General features: G+C 42.9%; 1 long non-coding RNA gene across 5 annotated transcripts in view; it reads left to right on the plus strand.

Moving 5' to 3' along the window:
* The first annotated feature begins 5,577 nt into the window (after positions 1-5,577).
* The window catches only part of LOC140909522 (uncharacterized), a 147,187-nt gene continuing 128,724 nt past the window's right edge, over positions 5,578-24,040 (plus strand). For all 5 annotated transcript variants that reach the window (XR_012158253.1, XR_012158252.1, XR_012158249.1 and 2 more), the window contains exon 1: positions 5,578-6,771. This is a non-coding gene — a long non-coding RNA (uncharacterized LOC140909522). The remainder of the gene's footprint in view (positions 6,772-24,040) is intronic.

Here is a 24,040-nt window from a genome sequence, read left to right on the forward strand (position 1 = left end):
GGCTTAGGTGAAGATTGGAGTTCCTGATTTTTTAAAATTGTTTAGAGACCCTCTGGTGCCTCACGGTAAACTTCTATTCTATACATATTTCCTGTATTGCTCTCCCTTCCCTCTTTTTATTACTACGGACACTTTTACAAGAAAGCTGTTTGCTGATTACTGTAAGTTACAGTCCTCTGTAACTTACTTCTCCACAGGAGCAACTGTGTTTGATAAGCCAATCCTGGGAGGTGCTGAGTGCCCTCAACTCTTGTTGAAGTCTGAGGAAGTTCACGGTGCTCAGCACTTCTCAAGGGATGCTCAGCACCTCACAGAATCAGGCCCTGTGTGAGAAACAGTAAGGCAACATAGATAAACTTCTAAGCAGCAAGTGTCCCACTTTCATTCAAATGTCTATTGTAATAAAAACCAAGTTACAAAAAATCAACAGAAGAAATATCGTCAAGATTGTTTTTCAATAATTTTTTCTCACATTTCTACGAGGTGTCTATAGTTTTTTAAACAGAGCAGAATTACATTTGAATGAAGTAGGCACCACTATTTTTTAATTTTTCCTTACATTTAATCTATTTAGCAGACACCATTTTAGTATTTATTCATAATATGCTCAGCATCATAAACCTTTCAGTTAAATATTTTTATTACAAAGCAAAGATTCTCTTTTATACTAGAACTAAGCTTGTACTTATTTAAAAATAAGTATCTTATTGTTGTCTGTTTTCATCCTTTGAGTCAATTCACATTCATTATAGACTCAAAGTATTTGTGGGATGACCTCATTTTTTTTTTTGGTTTTTGATCCTTTCTAGTCTTTGCTGACAGGATGCTTGTCACTTGCATTTTGAAATGAACTCTGTGTACACAGTCACTTCTTGAAAAGATCAGTGCTATCATTTGAACACGACTTTTCCATAAATATGCAAGTGGGAAGAAATGTAGGGAAGAATTCTTGTGTGAACTACCCACAGTCTCAGTCTGATCCTGATTACAGTATAATGTCGGTTCTGGATCCTTCTTCAAAATACACTACCTATCTCATTTCTGTACATGACTCTGAATTCCAAAGAAGGATAATATGACTGTAAGACTTTTTAATTCCCTAACTTACTTCAGCAGTTATCAGCAGCTGGTTACTTCAGCTAGTTGATATGTCTTGCTGTCTTGTAAACACTCTCTCTAGTATTGTGCATTACTCATAGTTTGAAAACCACTTTGACTTCTGTAACATAATTATGTTAATGTCAAATGAGTCACAGAGAAACAGCAAACTCCTTGTATCAGAGCCTCACCTTGGTGCCAGTTTCTGAATACTGTCTACTCCTGCCGGCATGGGAGGGGTAAGACAGGAGGTTTAGGGGAAAAAATCCTTTCATTTAACTGAAGTCATGTGAAGTTATGATAATGACACACAAAGGAGAATGAGTGACCATCAAATTCAGATTCACTGGAACATAAATTTACTATTAAGAGAAAAATATCTCCTGATCTTTCTTTATTAGAAAAATTAAAAAGTAATGAGGGCAGCTTGGCAGATATCTGTTGAACATAAACAACTTTTGCCATTGCTTATTTAGCTAACCTGCAATGATTGACTTACACAATTTGACATTTTAATCATTAAATTTCAAAATTGATCATCTTTGATGTCTTATGAATTTTACTTCTTTGGGTATTTCTTATCTTTTAAATATCATTTGCAGTTGTTAAACTATTTTAGCTCATTTTTTGGGCCATCAATTGCCAGGACCTAGAAAGTCCTTGAAAAGTTAAGTTACTGCACCAACTTCTGTTCTGACTTACTTACAACACCGTTAATAGGTGTCAGAACAGGACTTGGTCCAGTATTAAAAAAGAAAGGATTCTAAATTTGTGAAACACTGGACATCTCAACTCTAAACTGTGGAATTTCTTCTGTAGCATACAATAGGCAGTTACTAATTATTTTGTATTTGTCTAACCAGGATTTTATAAATTCAAACATAAATTATTATACAAATTTACCAGACCTTAACAGTCTGATAATGAACAAAATTTATCATCTGAGTATAAATGAATGCACTTTTTTCAGATAATACATGTTTTACTCTTAGTACATAGGTGCTTTTCATTGTTTCAATAGAACCCACTGTGCTAAAATAAATCAAAATAAAACTAGTGAGCTAAAAAACTAGACAACAGATAACAGCTGAAATGACAGCACTAGTAAAATACTTTAAGCATTAGTAAAAGCAATTCACACAAACATTATGTATAAGATTGATTGTAAATATATATGTATATTAATGTATACAGCCCTAGTTGAGAAAATTATGAGACAAGACTTACATTTCTCTGTGTTAAAATCCTTAAGAAACTCTATGTCCCTTTCAGAATATTTTCCCTTCACATCCCGACTTCTCAGATCAACCCTTTAAAATCTTTCTGCTCACTTACCCTAGAAACTCTGTTAATAAACTAAATCTCACTTGCCCCCTCTAGAACCAACTGTCATTACTAAATTAAATGGAAATATGAAGTCATGTCATAGGTGACTAATTGTATCCTAGATTTATCTACTAGCCACGATCTAAATATGAAGCCACAGCATCATCTCGACCTTAAAGTGAGTGAGGGGCTTTATTTCACAGCACATCTCCCAATCAAAGATAGCCTACTATGGACAATACCTGTAGTTTGAAATCAGCAGAGCTCTGAGTTATAATTATTCTTGTTTGATTTATTACAGCCTTTAACACAGTAGAACCAATTTATTATTTCCTCAATGGAAACTTTTTTGGAATATTCGGTATTTCTGTTTTTCAACTAAAGAACATTTATGAAATACATTTTAATAGACTAATTTACAAAAGAAAAAGAGTCTATATTTTGTTAATTATTTATTTATAATTTTAAATTAATCCGTACACAGATGCCCATACACAAATATACATAAAGGGATGCTACCTAGATTGAGAGCTTTTAGGGCTGGGACTGTCTCTACATGTACAGCATATAGCAGAATAGGGCTGTGATTCCTGACTGAGGCTTCTAGGAGCTACTCTAAATAAATAAATGGTTATTAATAATAATAATGATAATTAATAATAAACTATTTAAACCCATCTTGTTTTTGTCCATTACACACAGTTAGGTGGAAGAGGGGAAGAGAGTCTCATATAAAATTCAGTCTGTTAGCTAGTTTAGACTCCCAAATAGAGTGATTACAAATAAAACTGGACAAATACATCCCTGATATCATCCCAGTACATCCATGGAATGAAATTTGGGATGAAGATGGCCCATGTTTATTCATGTAAAACTTAATTTACTGGACTCCTCTATTTTAATGATTTTTTCATGTGTCCATGGTCATAGCACCCAGATGCATGACCTACATTAAAAAGCAAGATGTAAAATCAAACTGCCCACAAAAGGCAGCTGTAATCCAAAACTCCCTCTTGACCAATTCTCATTTACATCCCCCAGCACAAAGCACATACAGCAGAAGGTGGAGTTACTGGGTCTTTCCCCTCACAGTTATCCAAACCCCTGTTTATCTGAATGTTTACTGTGTTCCCAGAATTGTTTTTTATAAACAGGATTGTATTGAAACCACCAGAACAGTTTTCATGCAGTCACAGTTCCTACATATTATTAAGCCATATCAGCCCTCAGCCTCTGATCCCATCTCATGTACTATCTAATTGGTCACAACAAATTCCTGATGCCCCCGTCAGTTAAACATATAATCGTATCATGTGACAGGGGAATTATGTATTTGAACAAAAAATAGTGTTATCTGTTTGTCTGTCTATCATTGGTCCGTCATTCTCTATCAATCATCTGTCTGTCCCTTTCTTTCCATCTAGCTAGGCCTCATACACTATATGTATACACTATACTCTGTCTGCATGTCTATTTCTCAGTCTGTTGTCTCTAGCTGTTTCACTATCTCTCATTACCCTAATCTCAGCGAGGGACTTTGGAAACAGGAGGGGTCGGAGGTGAGGAAGCTGTGGAGAAATACGGTTGAAGAGACCTTGAGGTCAGGTACAAATAAGGACCTTGGGGAGGAGGGACCTTGGGATAGTTACAGGGGAGGACTGTGAAGAGGGAGAGCTGAGGAGTATGGGGGAATCTTGGGCAGATGAGGGAACAGGTACTAAGTAGAGGGGCCTTGGGGAGAAAGAACAGAGCCCAGGAGAGGGAGCCAAATACTTAGGGGACACTTGGAGAGAAAACTGAGGGGAGGAGGCAGAGGCTTGGGAAGACACTTGGGGAGAGGGGATCTGGGAGTAGCAGAAAGAAGACGGGAGCTGGAGTGATGGAATAGAGATGTAGGAAAGGCACAGAAAGGGAGATGGGTGACGTTGAATGGCGGAGAGTGGGACTGAGGGGGCATAGAGATCTGGGAGACAGAAGGATATTGGAAAAGATGGAGAACAGGGAGACGCTGGAGAAGCAAACAGAAGAGGGATGTTTCCAGAGAAGGAAGACTTGGGTCTGTTAGGGAATGAAGGGGGACAGAATGGGAAAATGTGAGGTTGTTTGGGAGGGAAACAAGAGAGTGTAGAGTTTGGAAAGGTGGGATGGTTAGGGCACTAGCCCAGGACTTGGGATGCCTTGGCTAATTTCCTGCTTCTGCCACAGACTTTCTGTGTGACCTTAGTCAAGTCACTTAGCCTGCTTGTTCCTCAGTCCCTCATCTGTAAAATGAGATAATAGCACTTCCCTACCTAACAGGGTGTTGTGAGGATAAATACATTAAGAGAGTGAGGCCCTCACATACTATGGTGTTAGTGGCTGAATAAATACCTTACCTAGAGCAGGGAGGCAGTGGGATTAGAGGAGATGTGTTACTGGGAGCCTTGGGAAGCAAGACCCCACTATGAGGGAGGGGGTTTGTCTCTCCCCCACTCTGTAGGCAAATCGAGGACTGAGACGCAGCACTGTGTAACTACATCAGTGTTTCACCCCTGACTCTAGCTGCCTCCCTCCCCATCTTCTGGCACAAGTTCTAGTGTGGGGCTATGGCTGAGGGGTTATAACACGCCAACCTGCCCACCACAGGGCCAGTAAATGTGATTCTTATTGTACAGGGGAAACTGAGGCACGGAGGGGCAAAGCGAGCTGCCCCTGTGGCGCTGACATTAGAAGCTGCGTCCCCGTGCCTCCCAGTCACCCCTGCTCTAACCACCGCACCACGCTGCCTTCAGGCTTGACCAAGGGGAGAGGGAAGAAAACGGGTCAATGCCCCTTTAAGGAATCGAAACCCCAGTGAACATTCCAGTTGACATGTCATCGTTCCTGGAAACGGATGGCGTCATCGCGTCCCTTCCGCCCTTGACGGGTGGCGGCTGACTGAGCAGCACGGACCTGAAACGAAGGACTAAAAATAGCACGGGAAGGGTGGGGGAACAAGGCCAGGCCACGGCCAGTCGGCTACGAGCCACGCCGGAGTACGGTGGCCGGCGAGGGATGTTCCCTTCCAGTCTTCGCGGGGGGGAGGCACTGGGCTGGCAGGGGGAGATGACTCAAAAGGGTAACCGCCCTCCTTAACTCACCGTCCGCCACGAACACCCGTGCACATGCGCAGTAGACCGAACTATTTGTAGCCGTCTCTTGGGGGATGATGTAACGCGGGGAGCAGCTGAGTGGGGCTGTGCGCGAGGCGTCACCGGCTCGCTGCCTCGAGCTGTTTACAGCAGGGACTGTCGGTTACCTAGCAACGCAGGGAGACACACTGAGGAGTAGGGCGGGAAGAAGAGCATCGTTCCGGGCCCTCCCCACCGCAGGAGCATCGACACGGGCCCCAGCCCGAGGGGGGAGGGGCAGCGCGCCCGCCGCCCCGCCCCAGGACAGCAAGGCCCCCAACTCCGAGCGCATCCACGCGGCCATGCAGGCAGGGGCCCATCCCCCCATCCCGAGAGCACCGATAGGCCCCCGCCCCCGAGCACAGGCATCATCCCCTCACCCCAAAAGCTCTGACACGCCGCCCCCCGCCCCGAGCACCGACATCCTCCTGAGATAGAGATGCCAACCTCCCAGGGTTGTCCTGGAGTCTCCAGGAATTAAAGATACAATTTTAATGAAAGATTATGCCATGTGATGAAATCTCCAGGAAGAAGTCCAGCCAGAATTGGCAAGCCTACAAGAGCGCCGACTGACTTGGGGCCCCACTGCAGATGCTGGTACAGGACCTCCTGCCCCACTCCAGATCTCTGACAAAGATGGTGTCCAACTTCAAGGGCATCAACACAGTAGCCCCTTGGCCTCCTGCCAGGCCCAGACGAGCATTCACATGGGCTCCCCAGTGTTCACGTACAGCTAGTGTAAATTGGGTGCTAGGATTTTAGTCCCTGTGACACCGCAGGCTTGGATGGCAGATGTGCAAAACGCCAGTAGCCTGCATACCACCGACCACACTAGAGTGCCTGCCACTGCTACTAAGAGGGTGCTAGACCAGCAGTGGTACATTGGGAAATCTGAGAGGAAAACATCTCATGTAGATAAGGCCTGTTTTTGTTTACTTGGATCCACAGCTTTGTCTAGATTTCCCTCAGCCTCAAATCATCACCCACAAATCACTATGATCCACAGTCCTCTTGAGTGTTTGACAAAGACCCTCCCAAATGGCAGAAACAACACAAAACTTCTGAGGAGGTCTGAAATGCTGTGGGGTTATCTTTTTAATCTCTACAGACTTCTTAATCAGTTCAGGCTCAAGATTTCACATTCCTGATGTCAGCATGAATAGACACCGAGACAGCCCCAGGTTTCTGTTGGATGGAGGTAAATGAGTGACGTAGCTTTTAACAGTGAGAAGTTCTGTATGTTCAAACCTGTTTTGCTACTTAAAAACTATAGCGGGGATAATAATCTGGGGCTAGACAGATCTTACTGAAGTATTACGAATCTGTCAAATAGTATTTTCCAAGCATTTTGAAAGGACAGAGATTCGCCTTTCAACCTTAGAAAATAGTATTGTTGAAATCTTTTTTTTTTCTTTCAGTTTGATTGGTTTTCAGTCTTTTTTTAAAAAGGAAGTCTCTTTCTGGTGGGAATCTGAGAAGGTGTTAAATTCTGTTTGTGGTCATGTCTATGAGTTATCCGGGTTAACTTTACTTGATTAAATTTAGAATTTTACCGCAAGAGGGGGAGGCTTCTTCTTTAAATGCCATCACTTTTTATTTGCCTTCCAGCATCTTCAAGGGAGTCTACAAAATTGCTTATCCTAATTTCTGTGGGATTTTATTTGAAAGAATGAAATTCAGTTATGATAAAAGGAAAAGAAACCCTACAACCAAGTTCCATTTATTTCAGCAACAGTTTCTGGGTTCTTTGTGGACAAAGCAGCAATGAACACTTGGGTATTTGCCATTCAAGGTAGAATGAAAAAGTCATGCCATTTTTGGTTGGGGGATCATTTACCAAGAGTGACTCTCATTTCATCATGCTTAGTTTGTTTCTGTCTCATATAGATAGCACTTTTAATTAAAGGATCTCAAGGAGTTATTTCTCTCAACACCTCTGTCAAGTAGATAAGCATTAGCCTACCCAATGTATGGATTTGAAAACTGAGGCACGTAAGAGGTTCAGTCACTTGCCTATGGTTCCCCGGGGAGCAAAGCTGGTAACTGAATCCAGGAATTCTGGCCTCACAATTTTCTATTCTAACCCTTAGACCTATTGCCTCCTTGTTTATATTACTCTACCTTATTTGGTTGGTTTAGTGACAGTATAATGCAGCGTCATGCTTAGAAATCACAGGCTAGAAGGAGTCTCTGGAGTAGATTGGGAGAGAGTAATCTTTCTGTCAGCCCACAGAGAGGTGTTTTCAGGCTCCACGGGATCTCTTGTTTTCAAGCGTAAGAAGTAAAGGCAACTGTGTTTCTCATCTCCTACGTTTCCTTTAATTATAGGGTTGAAGGTAGGGACAGGAGTGGTTATTGTTTCCAAGTGTAATATTTCTGAATTAGTTCAGTCTGGAGGAGTTGCTATTTTGTTGGCACATTATAATTGCCGCTTTCCTGCCCTCAGCTACTTGGCCAGGAGAGAGATTTCTGTATGTGGCACTTCTAATTTCTGTTTGATCTGCCCTTATATAGGAGCTTTTCTTAAAGGTAAATTAAAGCTTTGTCTCTAGTAAGAGAAATTTTTTTCTTTCTGGCTCCTATTTCTCCCTTTCACGATCAGAACTAGGAGTTCCACTTGCTCAAATATCAGGAGCTAGAGTTGAACATTAAGCTGGTTCTGACAATTCAGCTTTTTCATTCCAGACAAAATGTGACCACCTGGAATACCATTATCCCATTAGATCATTAGGTTATGCAAGGTGAGGGACAACATTCATTGCTGAACCTTAGAACAAATACCAGTTAGTTTTCATCCCACTATACTTGAATCAAATGAGCAGAGACAAGACTCAAGAAAAGGCATGATAGCCTTTTTGTAAATATAGGGACTATCTGGATGTTAAAGATATATGAGAAAGTTACTATAATGTAGGGTTTACATGTCCTTTAGTGCATACAGTTTACCATAACACCTGAGCACTTCTTATTCAAATATAGACTCAATAGCCAATGGCTTATTCTTCATGGAAAGATTCAGTGGTCTCCTTCCATCTTCTATGCATGACCAAAGGCCCTTAGACATCATGACTTCATGGACAAAGATAAAGCAATTATTTAATTCAATAGGTTGTGGCAAGGTGATGATACTTCTGCCTTAAGCAATTATAAGCAAAATTGGCACTGCCCTTGGGCTTTATTTCTTCTAAGAGAAGAAAGGATGGTCTAGTCATGGTTAGGGTGCAAGCCTGGGACTTAGGAGACTTGGGTTTAATTTCTATTCTGCCACAGACTTACTTGGATAAGTCATTTATTCTTTCTGTGCCTCAGTTCCCTATTTATAAAGAGGGAGATGATAGTGCTTTCCTACCACACAGAAGTGTTGTGAGGGTAAACACATGAAAGCTTCTGAGGTAGTCAGTTACTATTGGTATGGGAGCTATATAAATAGCTAAAATAGATAAAGGGGTGTCAGATTAGAAGGGGTTTGGGTATTTCATTTTACTTTTACTCCTAGTGGTATGGTTTTTTTCTGTTTCCTGCAGAACTAAAATCTCCATATTGTAGGGCCACAAGGAATTAACCAAAACATGACTTTTCATAGAATCAGCTTCTAGTGCATTAGCTTCACAAATCAATTTGCATGTTCTTACAGTCTTGTTTCTCTAACTGGCAATGGAGAATTGTATTTTGAAGGTACGTAATTGGTCAAAAGAAAACCCTTTAAAGCTTTTATTTTTAAATGTCAACCACATTTCAGAATGCTTCACTTTTACAGACTTTGTCATAGGTGCCTGTAAATTAAATGTTTCAGAGTAGCAGCTGTGCTAGTCTGTATTTGCAAAAAGAAAAGGAGTACTTGTGGCACTTTAGAGACTAAGAAATTTATTTGAGCATAAGCTTTCGTGAGCTACAACTCACTTCAATCCGATGAAGTGAGCTGTAGCTCACGAAAGCTTATGCTCAAATAAATTTCTTAGTCTCTAAGGTGCCACAAGTACTCCTTTTCTTTTTGTAAATTAAAGGTTATTGTTAATAGTCATAGTTTTGGGATTAGCTTTAAACGAGTATATTATAGAAATTAGAGATGGAAAGACCTATTACATCATCCTGTCCATCCCCTGGGGTCAGTCCAGGATTGATACCTATACAGTATGGTATACTTTTTAGTGCTTTGTCTAGTCTTGTCTTAAATGTTTTAAGTGAGGGATGTCCCTCACTTCTCTTCCAAGATGATTCTACATTCTGAGATCTCACTGGCACAACATTTTTCCTGGTATGCAGTCTAATGAGTTCTTTTTTATTATTATCTCATTACTTCTAGTTATATCCTCCTCCTCCAATGTTCTAGAAAGGGAAAGGAACCATGGTCTAAGTGTTGAGGAACAGGACTGAGGAGTATGGGGTTCTTTTCCTGGCTCTTTCAGTGACTTGCCTAAATCATTAATATCTGTAAAGCACCTGGAGATCCTGAGATCGAATGAATTATACAAGTGCAAAGTTATTGTTATTATTATTTTTGTTGTCACTGCTATTTTCCAGGTGTATGACTTGAAGGGTTACATTAAATGTGATCTTCAAAGCTCAGAAAAAGATTAAGCCCCATAGTTTCATTCTCCCTTTTGAACCTTCTGTCACCCCCCCCAATCCAGGTTTCCAACACTTTCAAACCAAAAAGTACCACAAAAGCCCTTCTGATGCAGCTCCAGCTCTTTGATACTCTTGTTTTTTCTGTCAGTTCTGGAACTTCCTGTGTCATTTCCTCCACATCCGCAGGTCTTATTTTGTTTGCACTGAAATGGTGTGTTTATGTTTACTTGGGCCCAGGGCCAGATTAACTTTTTGTGGGCCCGGCACCAAACATATTTGTGGGCCACCATTGCGGAATTAGGGCATGTGATGGGGGGCGGGTCCGCAGAGCAAGGGGCCAGTTGGGGGCAATGAGACGCAGCACATCGGGAGTGGCCCCACTCAGCTCAGCACAAGGGCACTGTTTACAAACCCATAACTGCTAGATGCACACTTGCCCGCCCAGCCCTGTGCTGCCAATGTGGCCCTTCCACACTGCCCCCCTGCCCAGTGCCCTGCCTTTATGCCCAGCACCCCCTCGCCCAGAGACCTCCCCAGCAGATCCCAATGCTCCTGGACCTACTATGCCCAGCACCCCATGCCCAGAGTCCCCTCCCGATGACCTCCCACCACAACTGCACAGCACCCTGCACACCATACCCCCTGCCCAGCTCCCCCACCCACAGATCCCCTGCTGTCCAGTATCCCCTTCACAGTCCCCCTGCATAGCTGTAGAGCACCCCATATTGCTGATGGAATTCTGCATCAAATTCTGTGCATAATATTTTAAAATTCTGCAATTTTTTTTTACAATAAATAAATGTGGAAGCTCCACCATGGCAGTGGGGAGCACAGGCCACTGGGGAGGTGGGAGAATACCCTGCAGCCTCCCCCGCCCCACTGGGACAGGGACTTGGCAGTGAGGCTGAACCTGACCCTAACCCAGCACAAGGGCCATGCCTGCCACAGAAACACCCTGGGGCTCTGCCCCTTTTGTGCCAGGCACACCAGATGTGGGCAGGGAGGATCCAAGTGCAGAGGGACTTAGTGTAGGGGGATCCAGATGGGGGTAAGAGGGTTCTGTGGCAGGGGGTAAGAGAGTTCTGGGGGGGAGGGGTAAGAGGGGTCTGTGTGGGGCAGTCTGGATGCAGGCAGCTCAGTGGGGGATCTGGATGCACAGGGAGGTTCCAGGTGCAGGGGCAATGAGAGTCTGCAGTGGGGACCAAGTGAAAGTGGTTGGAGCTCAGCAGGTGGGGGGAGGTGTGGGTGCAGGGGAGGTGGGATTCATTTGGATGGGGTCTAGGTGTAGGTGGTTGGGGCTCAGTGGGGAGGGTGTCTCGTGGGGCTCATCGGAGTGGTACAGATGCAGGGGAGGTAGGACTTGTCAGGGTTAGGGTTTGATGGGCCTGCTTAACAAGGGAGGCCCAGCTGCTGCCAAGGGGATCCACATGCTGGGGCCCCGCTTTTCCTATCCCCTTCTCTTCCCCATCCCATGCCGCTTCCCACTGCTCCATCTCCTCCCCATCCCACCCCACTGCCTCTTCCTCCTCACCCCCCGCTTCCCCATTCCCTTCTCTTCCCCATCCCATGTCCCTTCCCCACCACTCCATCTCCTCCCCATCCCACCCCACTGCCTCTTCCTCCTCACCCCCCGCTTCCCCATTCCCTTCTCTTCCCCATCCCATGCCCCTTCCCCACTGCTCCATCTCCTTCCCATCCCACCCCCTTCTTTCCCCACTGCCTCTTTCCCCCTGCCTTGCCCTGCCCTACCGCGTGGGCACTCACTGTTGTACAAAATGAAGGATGGTTCCCAGCACACAGAAGGGAGCTCAGCCATCACTAGGACCCAGAAGGTGGTGTCCAGCTGCAAAGTCCAGGGAGCTGAGCAGCACCTTCTTTTTTCAGCTGAGCTGCGCAGCAGCTCTGCGTTCACAGACAGTGGGGGGGGGGAGCAGTGGCACGTGACCTTGCATGCCATGTGGCCCCCACCCCTCGCTTCTATTTGGGTGGGAAATGCCCCCAAACTATGCCAGGAACATTCCAATCACACACCCTTGTTCCTCCTTCACTTTCTGCGGGGAGCAAAGAATGCTGCAGGAGGGGGACCTGGGCTGTTTTAATTCCCCCTGGGGCCCAGGAGTACCTCACACAGACCTCCACTGCCCCCAGAGACCCACTCCCCCCACCCTGCCTGTCCCCCAGCCACACTCACCAGCTCACTGGGTGGGGCCTATTTGTCTTGCCTGGGCTGAGCCAGCATCACAGCTGGGGCTGGTGGGGGATCAGAGTGGGAGGGGCCTGTCTGGGCCAGGCTCCCTCAGAACCCCCTTGCCTGGGGCCCACACGAGCGCCCGCCATGCTGGCCAAGAATGACCTGGCCCCTGCACTGGTCCCAGGTGGCTCAGCCCCGGGAGGTGGCAGGCAGAGCAAGACCGCTCGGAGCCGGAGCCGCACTGGGGAGCGGGGCAGGCAGATCCTTGTGGGACATGACCCCCAAGAGCCCCCCAGCCCAGCCAGCGGCGGAGCGAGTGGGTGGAGGGGACGGGATGGGGCAGGGATACCTGAGCTGGCCAGACAGCCAAGAGGAGCATGGAGGAGGGGCTGGAGAGGTGAGGAGCCAGCCTGCGGTGGCCCCTTGGCTGGCAGCGCAAGTGAAATGCAGTGCCCAGCCAGCTGACAGGCCCCTGTTGAGCATGGGCCCAGTGCTAGGGCACCTGTGACACCATTGTAAACCTGGTACTGCTTGGGCCTAATGTTGCTAGTGGACTGATCGAATGTGGGCTTATTATTTTCTTCAGGTATTAAATGTTTCAGATGATTTTATGCATTAAAGTCAAACAGTTGTGATTAGAAACTTCAAATTTAGCATGGATTATGTGTCGTCCGGAATATGCTTTGTTGTATATGCCATATGTTTGTAGATTGGGGGAAATGTGTAAAAAGTTATCAGCAAGTTATTTTCCTTAACTGCTCATTGTGTATAGTTATTTAGATTCAGACCCTTCTGCAATTGGGCAGCCTATCCCTCCTCTGAAACCTTATCCCAGCATTAAATGTGGTAGCAGAAGAAGCTCAACAGGTCTGTCTACCTTCCAGCTGGGCCATGATGGCTCTAGTTTCACACCATCTATAGGGCACAGCACATTCAGGAACACAGCTGCAAGGTGCACACAGTTTGAAGTAAATCTGTGATCTGGTGATCACACATTTAATTAAATGTCCAGCAAGCACAACACAGGTACTTTGAAAATATACACTAATAGATGCATAGATTCCAAGGCTAGAAGGGATCATTGTGCTCCTCTAGTATGACCATCTGTAAAACACAGACCATAGAACTTCCCCAGAATAATACCTAGAGCATATCTTTCAGAAAAACATCCACTCTGGATTTTAAAATTGCCAGTGATGGAGAATCCACCACAGCCCTTGGTAAATTGTTCTAATGGTTAATTACCCTTGCTGTTAAAAATGTATGTCTTATTTCCAGTCTGAATTTGTCTAGCATAAATTCCCAGCCATTGGATAGTGTTATACCTTTCTTGGCTTCATTGCAGTCCATAATCCAGTATCTGTTCTCCATGTAGGTACTTATAGGCGATAAATCAAGTCACCCCTTAACCTTCTCTTTGTCAAACTAAATGGATTGAACTTCTTGTGTCTGTCACTATAAAGCATTTAAACTAATCCTATAATCATTCTTGGGCCTCTTCTCTGAATCCTCTCCAATTTATTAACATCCTTCTTGAATTGTGGACACCAGAACTGGACACAGTATTTCAGCAGTGATCGCACAAGTGCCAAATACAGAAGTAAAATATGTTAGAGTTGCCAACTTTCTAATCGCACAAAACCGAACATCTCTGCCCTGCTCCCTGCCCAGCCCTGAGGCCCTGCCTCTGCCTCACCCCTTGTCCAAGGCCCCACCCCCACTTGCTCCATCTCCCCTCCCTCTGTTGCTCACTCGCCCCCACCCTTATTCACTGTCACTGGACTGGGGCATGGGGTTGGGGTGTGGGAGGGGGCAAGGGCTGGAGGTGCAGGCTCTTGGATGGGGCTGGGGATGAGGAGTTTGGGGTGCGGAAGAGGGCTCCAGGCTGGGGCTGAGGGTTTTGGAGTGTGGTGGGATATGGGCTCTGGGACGGGGCTGTGGACTTTGAGTGGGGCCAGAAATGAGAGGTTCAGGGTACAGGGGAGGGCTCTGGGCTGGGGCGGGGGGTTGGGGTGTGGGGCCATGAGGACTCCGGCTGTGGGTGCAGGCTCTGGGGTGGGGCTGGGGATGAGAGGTTTGAAGTGCAACAGAGGGCTCCGGGCTGGGGCTGATGGGTTTGGAGTGCGGGCTCCAGCTGGGGGTGTAGGCTCTGTGGTGGGTTTGGGGTGCAGAAGGGGGCTCCGGGTTAGGGAGGGGTTTGGGGCACATGGGGTGAGGGCTCCAGCTAGGGCTGTGGGCTCTGGGTTGGGGCCAGGAATGAGGGGTTTGGGGTGCAGGAGGGGGCTGGGACAGGAGAGGGGATTGGGGTGTTGGGGGTGGCTCCGGGAGGGAGTTTGCCTGCGGGAGGGGACTCCAGGATGGGGCAGAGGGTTGAAGTGCGGGAGGATGTGTGATCCTGTAAAGGTGTCCTGTTTCTCCCCGCACCCAAAAGTAACGTAAATAATGATAAAAGCTGATTTGCTAATAAAGGGTTTGAACCTGTGCCCACTGAAGTTAATAGCAAAGCTTACATTGACTTCACTCGTTCAGGATCAGGTTCAAAGCTAGCTTTCTCTTGTGATGTTTTTTTTTTCATATTTATGGATTTGTGATCAAAAGCCAGAGCTTTGGCGTCTAAAATACATGTTTAATACACGCCTCTAAATCATGTTTAAAAGTGAATATCAGTGTTTAAAGCTTATATATTTCTTTGCCTGCCTCCTTTGAGATTTTCAAAAGTACTTAAGTGATGTAGGGGCTTTTGAAAATCTCACTCTTAGTGGAGGCTATCCTGCTCCCATTAAAGTAAAAGTTCCCACTGATTTCAGTAGGAACTAAAGTAGCTGTTGGCTACAAAGATCTGTTTTTACTCAGAAAATGGGATTATCTATTCACAGCACATTTAACATAAAATGAGGTAAATATGAAACGGGTGTTAACAGTATATTTTTGTAATACATTTGGTGAACTATGAAAACTAACTGACCAGTTTTAAAATAATCATTTCTAATATCTATGTTGAGGAACTGTATATTATGATAGATACAGTACTCGGTATCATTGCCATATTTTTATTTAGCAAATTGCTATTCAGTTACAGAACATAACAGAATCTTGCACAGCGCTAAGTGCTGTATATAAAACTCTAGATTAAAAACTAGAATGAGCCTGTATGTAAAAGAAGCTTTAAACCATCCTAACCTAAAAAACAACAGGGTCTCCACATTCTTAATAAAACAAATTCCAGTGTTTAGGTATATAGCACCCAGAAACCTTAATTTCAACACTCATCAAACATCAGAGAGGGTACAAACAAACAGTCCTTTAGCGGATGACCTGAGATAAGAAACAACTAAGGCCGGGTCTACACCTAAGGGCGTGTGCAGGGCACCTTAAAACTTAAGTTGAATTAGCTATGTCATGCATGAGTATGAAAAATTCACACCCCTGTGAGAGGTAGTTAAGCCAACCTAAACTCCGGTATAGACATTGCCACATCAATGGAAGAATTATTCTCTCAACATGGCTATTGCCTCTAATTACTGGGATGGAAAACTCCCTTCTGTTGCTGTAGCAGGTGTGTACACTACAATACTACAGCAGCACAACCCCTCTGGAAACTGATTTTATGCTTTGGAGAAAAGGTATCTACGGAGCTCTAGAGAGGATGTAATTTTTATTAAAAGAAAATATTCCATACATACTGTACCTTGCAATGAGAACAAAATGATAGTGTGGAAATGGGTGGAATATCAGTTTTCTCAGTGTGTGACTGCTGTTCTTTCATTCAGTTTGCTTAGCTATAAACTAGGGGCACAGTTCTGCAAGGTGCTGAGTGCCCTCAACTTCATGATTTTGGCACCTTGCAGAATTGGACCCAAAGTGGGGGTAATCCTGCTCCCAGTCAAATCAATAGCAAAACTCCCAGTGGCTTCAGCCTTTGCAGCATTGTGTTACTATATGAGAACCACACAGTGAAACTGTCTTTCAACAAAATTGAAACTACTCGCTCATTTTAATTGTCTAAACTGAAGATAGTGCAAAAGGTAAACAATTTAACTGTTGAAAAGTAAAATAAATCTAAGAATTCTTAAATTAATAGTCTAAGGCCAAGATTTTGAAGAGTGACAAGTGGTTACAGGTACAGTGATTTGTGGTTGCTCCACACTGAAGACCCATAAAGGAGCCTGATTTTCAAAAGATGTTGAGCAGTCTTTTCTGAAAATCAGGCTCCATTAAGGTGTCTGTTAAGGTCAAGTTGGACACCCAAAATCACTACTCCCTTTTGAAAATCTTGGTCTAATTTATTGCTAAAATGGGTAAGAGACTTTTAGGGGGAGGAACAGGGAGCAAAATATAATTTTTAACTTGATGGTGTCCCTTTAAGATAAATCCAATAATGAGTCTAGTCTGACCATAAAAGCCTAATAATTACATGAGCCTGTGTTTTCAGACCTTGATACTTAAAATGAAATATCAAAATCCATATTTAGACAACTAAATACTATAAAGCTTTGTCTATACAGTTCAGCTGCACAAATGTTAGTAACTTCGGGAGCTCTAGTGTAGATGACTTTCCAACACTGACAAGGGTTTTCATCACTGTCAATTAAACCTCTTTACATAAAGTCAAGATTGGGGCTTCTAGATTCTACAGTAATACAAACAAATGATAATAATAATAATAATGAAGCTGATGATGGCTGCGAAGGCTACTAACAAATGAACTCATTTTCAATGTTGCTACACTTTCCATTGAAGTCCATGAGAGTTGTGAGTGCTCAGAACCTTGAAAAATCAGACCACTCACAACCTAAATATGGATTTAGGTGACTAACTTTAGTCATCCCATTTGAAGATGTTGGTCTTGAGTCTCTTTTTGGGGGTACGCTTTCTGCACCGTGGGCCTGCTTTAAACCTCACTGAGTTCAATGAGAGTCTTTCCAATGACTTTGGATGAAGCCCCATGATAGTGTGTTAAGCATTGTTTAATCTAAATTGTAATTGAAGTGTATTGATAATTCTCTGTAGTTCATAAGTACCTACGCAAGATAAAGGAGCACTATTGCTCATTATTCTCACTATTAGTCAGCTTCCAACAATATCGCAGTCAATTTATTTTCAGGATGAAACTCCAAATCCTCCACAATATTACAAAGAAAATATATACCAAAGAAGCTCTTACAACACAAAGTGAGCAGGAAAAATAATATTTTCTACACTTGGAACTTTCCCCAAATCATGTTTTCAAATCCGTTACCTGTGTTACTAGAGTTGCTTAACTCATCATTTGTTTGTTTTTTGAACGTGACTGTCAACCTGTTGGCAGCCGAAGGTTGCAGCAAACCATAGATGGAAGGACACAAAGGAAAGTATGTTGCATAGTGAAATGGAACTGTGACTCAGCTTTTTCCAAAAGTATCATTCAGTTGTTTGTTTGTGCTACTTCCTCTTGGCTAGCAAGAAATGCCCTAACGCACTGGAATAATAAAATGTTCTGAACTTTTCAATAGGACTAGCTCTTGAAATCTGCTAAGAAGCATGAACAGCAAAAAATAGTAAATAGCAATGTAGTTCCTCAGATGTAAATCTGGTGTAGATTTCACATGGTTGTGTAGTAATTTTAAATGTAGGCACAAATTTTGTTTTTCTGGTCCATTTAGATAGTGTGTGACAATGTGAGGTGAGGCAGAAGCTTTCTTCCAAGATTTTCTGTCTCCCAAAACCTGTATCAGTGCTGCTTTGCAGGTCTTCCATAATAAGCTCCACAGAGGGGTGTTGGAAAGGTTTGGAGATTTTCTCTACATTAATGTGCACCCCGCTGCCCTGACAATGCTCCCCCATGTGCACTCCATCTCACCCTGGATGAAGATTATTAGTGCTCCTATTGAGAATGATCTACATGAGGATGTCTGTGCAGCGAGCCATTTCTGATAGGATTAATAGTATTGCTTTTGCAGCATATATGTGCATCCATTTGGGGGTATTTTTGTGGGTAGCCAGAATTCGATTCAGTCAGTGGTAGTTATGTTATTTTCTGTTATCAGCAATTAGTACTGATGCTGCCTTGTGCTAGAAGAAGAAATATATAGATATAGATTGTAGAGGGCCTTTCTGTTTAGTGTCTGTTGTCCACGGTTTCATATTACTTATTCCTAAGAATCTATTAATACGGGTATGTTTATATGGGATGTTTTAATCACTGAAATCTAAACACATTAATGGCAACTGTTTAAAGTTCCAGGAAGGACAGAGTTCCTTGTAAATGCGTCACATATCTGTACTGTTCTTCTGGTTCTCTTTCAGCCAATGAGAATAAAGAAAATTGTGGTATCCATAATGGAGAAAATTTTTAGTAATTTTAGATTTAGGGCCAGTTTTTGTCTGCCTGGTCCTATTTGGCAGATGCCAGACAACTGATGGACTGATGGAGGCATGTAAGGTTGTTAGGAATAGAATTTAATTTATCTTCTGAATTAGAAGCAAATACTTGGAATACTTTATTTTTCTGTACAAAGATAAGCCAGCACAGTTGGAGGAATTCACTAGTAATGTTGGTGCAAGAGAGCTTCAGAGGGGCCATAAGATTTCTTCCCTCACCTCTTTTCCAGAAATAAACCTGGAGCAAGAGGTCCTTTGCCTGAGCTGCAGGACAGCCATAGCTAGCTCTGAATACTTCCTTCCCACTCCCAGGCTCCACAAGAGGCCTCAGCACAGGAGACATTCTGGAGGAGAGAGGAAGAGTAACCAGAATGCTTTATGCTCCAGCTGTTCTGTACCCCTGCAGTGATCCATAGAGACCATTGCAGCTAGGGTACAAGTTAGGGCAGTCCTCATAGCTTCTGTAACCTGTGCTGGGAACCACGTTGGACCCTGACAGGTCCTGAATGTGCAAACCACATCTCCTAGGTCCTTGTACCAACCCTATCACCAGGAGAGGCATGAATCTGGCTTGGTGTTGACAGCCATGCAATTATCATGAGCAACTGTACAATAACAAATTGTGATCTATGTGGTTGTTGTGAATTTGTTTTCTGTGGACTATGGAGACATCTTCATTACTGTGTAAACTTGAGTTATCTACACCTGAGTTACTTCTCTTGAGCTGGCCTAGTTCAAGTGAGAGGAGCCACACTGTGAAATAACACTTGGGCTGCTATGTTCACACTGGTGCTGCACTCAGCACTTCTGGGGGCACATCTTATGGTGTGTTGTGATGAAGTAAGTTGAGCTGCTGTATGAATTCTTTCCTGATGAATTGGGGAAGAATTTGTCAAACCTTGCTGGGCATATGGGCCAAGTGTGGAAAGGCACTGCACTCGAGTGGAGCAAGCCTGCATCCATATTGCAGAGTGGTTACATTCAGGGATTTGGAGCTGTGCTCCGGTTCCGCTCCAGCTCTAGGCAAAAACCTGCAGCTCCACTGCTCCGGAGCTGCTCCATGTTTCAGCTCCGGGCTCCACTCCAAAGCCCTGGTTACATTAGCAGCTGACAGGTTGTGTGAACTCCGGTATTAGTCTATACCCGGTGATGGCCAGCCAACTCAAGTTAAAAGCATCACCACACTTGAGTGAGGGATTAAAAGATATAAGGCTTGTTTTCCATGAAAAGTTAATGTCTAAGGGCAGGTCTACAGTATGGGGTTAAGTCAACCTAAGTTATGCAACTCTAGCTACGTGAATAACGTAGCTGAAGTCGACGTAGCTTAGATCGACTTACTGCGGTGCCTATACCGCGCTGGGTCGACAGGAGAAATTCTCCAGTCGACTTACCTTACGCTTCTCGTTCCGGTGGAGTACCAGAGTCGACGGGAGAGCCATCTGCTGTCAATTTAGTGGGTCTTCACTGTGTCGATCCTCGGTAAGTGTAGACATACCCTGAGATATCTTCCTGTGAGCAGGAAGAGCAGCCATTTTTTGAGGCAAGACTTGATCTAACATGTTATAGAGTACACGCACTGGTTTCCCTCATGGGCCTTGTCTTCACTAGGAAGTAAAGTTGTGTTCTTAAGTTAGCTGACTCCCATTAATTAACTCAAGGTAAAATCTTGAAGTGAAGACAAGGTAGTTTATAGTTTTGACATAAATAGGTAGGTCAAATTAAAGATTAAGCTTCCTCATAATCTTTAACTTGACCTACTAACTTGTGTGAAAACTACAAACTTGTCTTGTCTTCCCTAGGATTTTAACTCAAATTAGTTAAGAACACACCTTTCTTCCTAGTGAAGATATAGCCCATGGAAACTTTATTTCTTTTCATTCTTGTTTTGTTGTTTCCCTTGATCTATAAAATAAAAGCCATTCAGCCATACTGACTAAAAATATATAGTTGCTCTTTATGTATGGAAAAATGTAGTTCACAGTAGTGTGAACATGTCTTACAGGTAAAAAACCTAAATAAGTCAATTTCAGTTCAAGCTTTTAAAGAGTTCTAAACAACAGTGTACAAAAATGGTTTTAAAATAATTTTAAATATATCTTAATGGTGTCTAATGTGGCAGTTTTCAATTACTAGTTAATGGTGACAAATATCACTGCATATATTGGATTGCAGGATTTTTTCTGTGCAGATGGATTTAGTCAGATAGCTATAAATATTAGCTTTGACATTACAAAATATACAACTGAAATGGGCTATGCTGAAACAATCTTCAGGGCCTGACTTAAATCTAAAAAGCCAGGAAATTTAGTGTTGAGACTGAAACGTGTTCACTCTTCTCAACATGTAGGATAGGCAAGAACATTACAGCTTCCTTTTTTTTTAATCATAGCAAAGAAATATATATTGCTCAAATGCTATGCGGTCTGAGCCTCCTTGGAATGGATATTATCAGTGGATTAAAAAAAGTTGACTGAGGTTTATAAAAAGTACAAACCACTTACTCAGGAAATCCCTTAACTAGTGGACAGAATGGCTAATGGGGAACCAATTTAAAGTAACATATTCTATTCTGTTTGAGTGTCATTAATTTAGGATGTAACCCAATTTCTTAAAACAATTCTATAAACATATTGTTCATTCATACTGTAATAAAATGTTAGAACAATTCTAGATAACTTGACGGAACCACAGTTATTCATGTAGTGTAGATAGGGCCCTGCTGATGTAAGACCTCACACTCTGGTCTTAAATCTTTGCCAGGAAGTTGAGTGAAGCCCACCAAATTTTATGTGAGAATTAATTGGTTTGTGGATTAGCAAAGTGAGATTAGCATAGTTTTACTCTTTATATATTTTCATTATGGGCCTCTCCATGTGGCAGTGGAAGATCAATGGGAGTTCTGCATGCAGGGTGACTACAGGATCAGGCCCTTTGTATTGCAATAGCAGTGGCAGCAATGTCTGTAGTTAAATTCACATACAGTTTCCATTCTAATCCCATATTTTCAGTGTGCATATGTATTAATTATTATGATACAATCTTTAATTACATGATCACATATAATTTCTGATATAATAAAATATAATATCATGCAATTATGTAAGCACTTAGCACGCTGTTTTGAGGTTAAAAATTTATATATGTATATGCAAAAAACCCCACCAAAATATCAACTTTAAAAGATAAATACTTTGAATACCAGTGACTGATGGTATTTGGTTATTTTATATTATTTGTGGTTATAATTAAATATTGACAAAACAAATTATTTTTTGTTACAAACTGTCTTCAGTTTGACCTCTATGACATTTTCATCAAAAGACAAGCATACATGAAAACATTTGAGTCTAAAATCGAGGACAATTAATAAAATTGGAATGAGTTATTTCTTAACAGTGAGGTAACATTTTTAATTGGAAATTTTCCTTTAGTGCCATTTGCCCCTAATTGGCATATGTAACTGACATCTTGTTACAGCTGATTATGAATGCTGAATAGCATGTTACAAAAACAACAAGGGCATTTATTATGAATCTTTAATTTTCAACCTTGTGTGCTAGTAAGACTATTTGGAAAAAAACCAAGTATTGGGATTTTGTGTGACTCACTGTGGTAAGTAATTATTAATCCCCAGATAATGTATATTCAACAAACCTCGGAAAGTACATAGTTGATTACATAGGAGGTATGTGTGAATTGCTTACATATTGCCATGATATTGGTTAGTAATCTCTTGCGTAAATTCTCTTGTAGAGAAATTCCATGAAGTACAGTACACCGCAGATTTAATCAGTTATTGAGAATATATTTGCATTCCAGAAAAAACTGCATAGTAGGGAGATGAGCTATGTCAGAAGTTCTTGGCAAAACCCAAAACTACACAAAACAAACTTGGTTTTAAGTTTTGTTACAGACATTAAACTCAGATGAGGCTCATGAGTCAATTTATTTTTTACAAATTTATTACGATTATTTTTCTTTATTTGTGATTCCTAGAGGCCTCAGTCAGGAAGGGGACTAGTGCTAGGGACTGTACATACATGTACAAGAGACAGTCCCTGTGATGTTCTGAGTATTACCCAGACCATAATGGTTCTGTCACTGCCTGCCTTCTAACTTTGGGTGTGTTAATGCTATTCTGTTATGGCTCAGAACTCTGACACCAGTAGCCAGCCTACAAGCATAGAGATCTCAGATCTGGCTTCCACTAGCCTAGTTACTCCTTGCAGGATGATCTCAACAACCCGTTCTGCTCCCAAATTCCCCCAAATCCATCTCCCCAAGTACTTAACTACCAGACACTTGGACTTTTCCCCTCTGGTTTGTCACCTCTGAAGGGGTGAAACCTGGCCCCAGTTATCAGTTTACTTTGGCCCACACGCTCCACACAGTTTGCACAATAGAGACCTGCTTGGGATTAAAATAAACAAAAAGTTTATTTAATAGAAAAATCATAGTTTCAGAGATGAAACAGTAAGGAAAACCAAACACATACAAGTTATGCAGAAAATAAACATAAAGGTGCAAACTTGGGCTTTACGCATCTATATTAGCTAAATTTCATTTTCTAATACAAATTTCCTGTTGTCTCTGAACGGTTTCCTAGTATGCCCTCTATCATAGAGGGGATCGATCCAGTGTTTCTGAGCACCCCGCTTAGATGCTGGTGCTCAGTTTCTGGATAAGCCTTCATTCCCTCTTCCCTTTCAACAGGTTTTGCAGGGGTCTTTCTTTCTTTCTTTCTTTCTTTCTTTCTTTCTTTCTTTCTTTCTTTCTTTCTTTCTTTCTTTCTTTCAGACTATGGTAATCAATGGTTACACTATAGAGCAGGGGAAACTTCCTCCTTCCTTAAGTTTTCCAAGACTGGGTTTTGTTGTTTGTTTGTTTCAGTCTTTCCATTATCTTTAATTATCTGCCATTGTGTCTACCTGGGTTGTACAGAGCTAAGTACTTGGAGTTAGTTTTGTGTAAACAACTAGCCTGGGAGGTGCCCCTCCCTGTCTGATTGTTTCCCCTCACTGCTGTGAAGTGAGGCTGGAGTTGCACCATAGTTACAATTACAATATTCTACACATGCATATATTCATAACTATAAACCTGTATATTCATAACTATAAAACTGGGGTTCCCAGACTTGGCTTGTGGCTTGTTCATGGTAAGCCCCTGGTGGGCCACGAGACGCTTTGTTTACCTGAACGTCCGCAGGTACAGCAGCTCGCAGCTCTCAGTGTCCGCAGTTCGCTGTTCCCAGCCAATGGGAGCTGTGTGAAGCTGTGGCCCGGCTCACGCTGCTTTCCGCAGCTCCCATTGGCCGGGAAGAGCGAACCGTGGCCACTGGGAGCTGCGA

Source organism: Lepidochelys kempii, chromosome 3, assembly GCF_965140285.1.
Source record: "Lepidochelys kempii isolate rLepKem1 chromosome 3, rLepKem1.hap1, whole genome shotgun sequence".
Classification (NCBI taxonomy): domain Eukaryota; kingdom Metazoa; phylum Chordata; order Testudines; family Cheloniidae; genus Lepidochelys; species Lepidochelys kempii.